This window comes from Mastomys coucha, unplaced genomic scaffold (assembly GCF_008632895.1).
Source record: "Mastomys coucha isolate ucsf_1 unplaced genomic scaffold, UCSF_Mcou_1 pScaffold7, whole genome shotgun sequence".
Lineage (NCBI taxonomy): Eukaryota > Metazoa > Chordata > Mammalia > Rodentia > Muridae > Mastomys > Mastomys coucha.
This window is the reverse complement of record NW_022196913.1, coordinates 92,748,850-92,753,207: the sequence shown is the minus strand read 5'-3', so window position 1 is coordinate 92,753,207 and position 4,358 is coordinate 92,748,850. Positions and strand designations below refer to the sequence as shown.

Here is a 4,358-nt window from a genome sequence, read left to right as displayed (position 1 = left end):
CAAAGGTTTTGTGGCTGGGTTGGCTGGTGTATATGCATTTCTTTTGGTAGCCTGTAGTGTTCCTTCCCACATCAAAGACACTAGAACAAATAGGTGAAAGCCCAATATAGGCACCAGCTCAATTTATCAGTATTCAATGAATTGTGTGGGTATTATCCTTAGGAATGGGGACTCTGCTGTCAGTTTGTCAGAGCAGCCCATTGTCCTGGAAGCAGCTTGGGTTGTTTGGAGATTTTCATAAGACCCCCTTGGTACTGAACGGGTCAGTTTGTAACAACAACAAAAACATAGCCATTTGGAACTCCGTCTCCCTCATTATTAGGAGACCTCATTAAAATCACTTTCACATATTTTAGGAAGTTTCCAGGACACTAGGTTTTCACCTCATCCCTCAAATTCCCCTCAATTCCACTGTCTTTCCCATATTCCTTCCCTCAACTTTATCTCCTTTCCTCCCTGCCTGATTCTTCTGTTCTAGTCTCCCTGCTCCCAGTCCAACCATAAAATCGATTCTATTTTCCCCTTCCAGGAAATCCATATGTCCTCTTTTCCATACCTAAATTCTCTGGGTCTATGGATTGTAAAGCTGATTATCATTTATTTAATCACTACTGTCCATATAAGTGAATATATAATATATTTATCTTTCTGGGTCTGAGTTACCTTACTCAGAATGTTTTGTTTTTCTAGTTTTATCCATTTTCTTGAAAGTTTCAGGATGTCATTAAAAAACAAACAAACAAACAACTGAGTAACAAACACTCCATTGTGTAAATGTAGCACATTTTCTTTATCCCTTATGTTGAGGGATATCTAGGTTGTTTCTAGGTTCTGGCTATTATGAATAGAGCAGCAATGAACATGGTTGAGCAAGTGTCCTAGTGATAGGATGGAGTATCTTTTTTATGTTTTCCTTAGAGTGCTATAGCTGGATCTTGAAGCAGATCAGTTCCCAACTTTCTGAGGATCTAGAATAGATTTCTACAGTGGCTGTACAAGTTTGTACTCCCACCATCTGTGGGGAAGTGTTGCCTAATTCTACATTCTTACCAGCTTGAGCTGTCACTCAGTTTATTGATCTTATCCATTCTGACAGGTATATGATAGAATATTAAAGTAGTTTTGATTTGCATTTTCCTGATGGCTAAGGATGTTTAACATTTCTTTAAGTGTTTCACTGTCATTTAGTTTCTCCTTTTCAGAATTTTGTGTTTAGATCTGTACCCCACTTTTAAATTGGATTATTACTTGTTTTAATATCTAGTTTCATGGGCTCTTTATATATTTTATATTTTTATATTTTATTTATATATATTAGTCCTTGATGGTATGTGGAATTGATAAAAATCTGTTCCCATTTTGTACACTGTCCCAGTACACATTGGTGGCATTCTTTATCTTACAGAAGCATTTCAGTTTCATGAGGTCCCATTTATTAATTGCTGTTTTTAGTGTCTGTGATATTGGTGTTCTGATCAGGACATTGTGTCCTGTGCCAACAAGTTTAAGGCTTTCTCTTCTACTAGGCTCAGTGGATTTGATTTTATGTTGAGGTCTTTAATACATGTGAAGTTGAATTTTGTGCAGGGTAATGAGTATGGATCTATTTGAATTTTTCTTCATGGAACCATATTGTTTGACCAACATTACTTGTTGAAGGTTCTATCTGTTTTCCAGTATCTGATCTGGCTCTTTATTATAAATAAGGTGTCTGTAAGTGTGTAGGTTTATGCCTGAGTCTTCTATTAAGTTCCAGTCATCAACATGTCTGTTTTTGTACCAATACCATGTGGCTTATATTACTAAAGCTCTGTATTACTACTTCAGATTGGGAACGGTGAGACTCCCGGCAGTTCTTTCAGTGTTTAGGATTCTTTTAGCTATCCTGGGATTTTTGCTTTTTCATATGAAGCTGAAGAATTGTCTTTTAAAGGGCTGTGAAAAACTGTGTTTGAATTTTGATGAGGATTGCGTTGAATCTGTAGATTGCTTTTGGTAGAACAGCCATTTTTACTGTATTAATCCTGCCAATCCAGGAACATGGGAGATCACTCTATCTTCTTATATGTTTAATTTCTTTCTTTAAAGACTTAAGGTTTTACCATGCAAGCATTTCACTTCCTTTATTAGAGTTACCCCCAAGAAATACTATTTGAGGCAATTATGAAAGGTATTTTCTCCCTGATTTCATTCTCAATCCCTTTGCCATTTGTATCAGAGAGCGACTGATTTTTGTGAGTAAGTCTTGTATCTGGCCATTTTGCGGAAGGTGTTTATTGGCTATAGTAGTTCCCTGGTAGAATTTTTGGGGTTGTTTATCTTTACTTTCATTTCATCTGCTATCAGTGATACACTGATTTCTTCAGCTCCAGTTTGTATCCCCTTGATCTTCTTTAGTTTTCTCATCATTCTAGGTAAAACTTCAAGTACTATATTGAATAGATATGGATAGAGTAGATAACCTTACCTTGGTCCTCATTTTAGTGGAATTGTTTTGGGCTTCTCGCCATTTAATTTGATGTTGGCTACAGGCTTTCTGAAAATTGCCTTTATTATGATTACATATGTCCCTTGTATCCCTGATCTCTCCAACATTCTATTTTTTTTTGTTATACAGATACAATCAACATGTATTTATTTAATATACATTGTAAGTGTGCAAGCAGACTTAATTAAAAAAACAAATAAAAAAATAATATCACAGCTTAGAAATCAAGAAGATAGGACAGACCATAGAAGAAAAAAGAAGACACATAATAGAAGATGGATAGCTTGGGTCAGGGCTCTTGGCTGCAGACCTGCTTTAAGTAGATTTTTTGCAGGTACTTCTTAAATGCTGTAAGGTTTTCCAAAGCTCTGCAGTACATATGTTCCAAATGCTATCAATGTTGTGTTCTCCCAGCAGGCTCTGGATAGAGAGCAAGATAGTCCTGATATCATACAGTGTGGACCACTTACCCTTGAAGATGTGCAGGCATATGTTGCCCTGGGTATCCTTGTTGGGGTGGTGAGTGGAACCGTCTCGCAGCTCCACGAACTTGGGTTCCCTCAGGCAGAGGTTTAAAGAACATGAAAAATAGGGGTCGAGAAACAAGAGAACGGAGGCCAAGTTGCATTCGAATCAAGGCTTCACTTTACTTAGAAATATTTAGAGAATATATAGGCACAGGGAAAACTGAAACCGAATCTCCAGGTACAAGATATTTGCATAACATAAACATTGCAGGAGGAGTCAGATAGGAGTCAGAAAGGAGTCCGTGGGCGAAGGTCACCAGCAGCTCTGTCTGCGGATGTCCTCAGGCAGTAGGTGTTGTCCTAGGCTTAGTTGAATCTCAGCCTGAACGTTGGAGGAGCAGCTTTTTTCAGAGATAATCTGATGGTCTGTAGAAGGTCTTTTGTCTTAATTCCCCTGGTGACCATCTTGGGCAGAAACCGCCATAGTCTGGAGGCTGAACTGAGTGGGGGAGGCAACAGGGTGGTATCAGGGTGTGAGGAACTTTACTGTGGGTGTGTAGTAAGGGAACTTTAGGGAAAGTTTATACTTCAGGTCTTCATATACGGTGATGCTTATCTATTTGAACAAACTGTCTGATTCAGGGAAGGTGGAAATTCCTTTGTTACCAGACATCATGAGTGTCATCAGCTCCTGTTGTAGTCTGTTCCTCACAGGGCCTGGAGCCCCTGTTAGGCTCTGCTCCCTTGCAAAAGGCAGCAATGTTAGCTGTTGCATTTTTTTTTTTTTTTTTTGCAAGGCCATCCTGGAGATGCTGACATAGATACAAGAGTGTGGAAACGAAAGAGCAACTTCTCCAACATTCATTATGAAGAAGGGGTGCTGGATTTTTGTCAAAGGCCTTTTCTGTATCTAATCAGATACTTTCTTTTTTCTTTTTTGTATTTCAATTTGTTTACATAGTGGATTACATTTACTAATTTTTGTATATGGAATCATACCTGCATTGCCTGGATGAAGATGAAGTCTACTTGATCATGGTGAATGAATGATCTTTTAATGTGCTCTTATTTCAGTTTTACACATATTTTTTTGAATATTTTTGTATTTGTATTCACAAGGGAAACTGACTTGTAATTCTCTTTTTTGTTGTTGTTGAGTCTTTATGTGATTTGGGGTTCATACTATGTGGCCTCATAAAATTAGTTGAGCAATGTTCCTTCTGTTTTTATTTTGTGGAATAATTTGAGGAGTATTGGAATGAACTCATTTTGAAAGTATGACTGAATTCTGCACTAAAACCATCTGACTCTAAACTATTTTTTGGTGGGGGAGTTTGGTGGTTGATGTTTAATGACTACTTTTACCTCATTGGGATTATAGGTCTCTTTAAATTACTTTTAAA

At 37.5% G+C, this 4,358-nt stretch overlaps 1 pseudogene; it reads right to left on the bottom strand.

Moving 5' to 3' along the window:
- Window positions 1–2,777: 2,777 nt before the first annotated feature.
- Window positions 2,778–3,960, bottom strand: LOC116081573 (annotated as a pseudogene).
- Window positions 3,961–4,358: the final 398 nt, after the last annotated feature.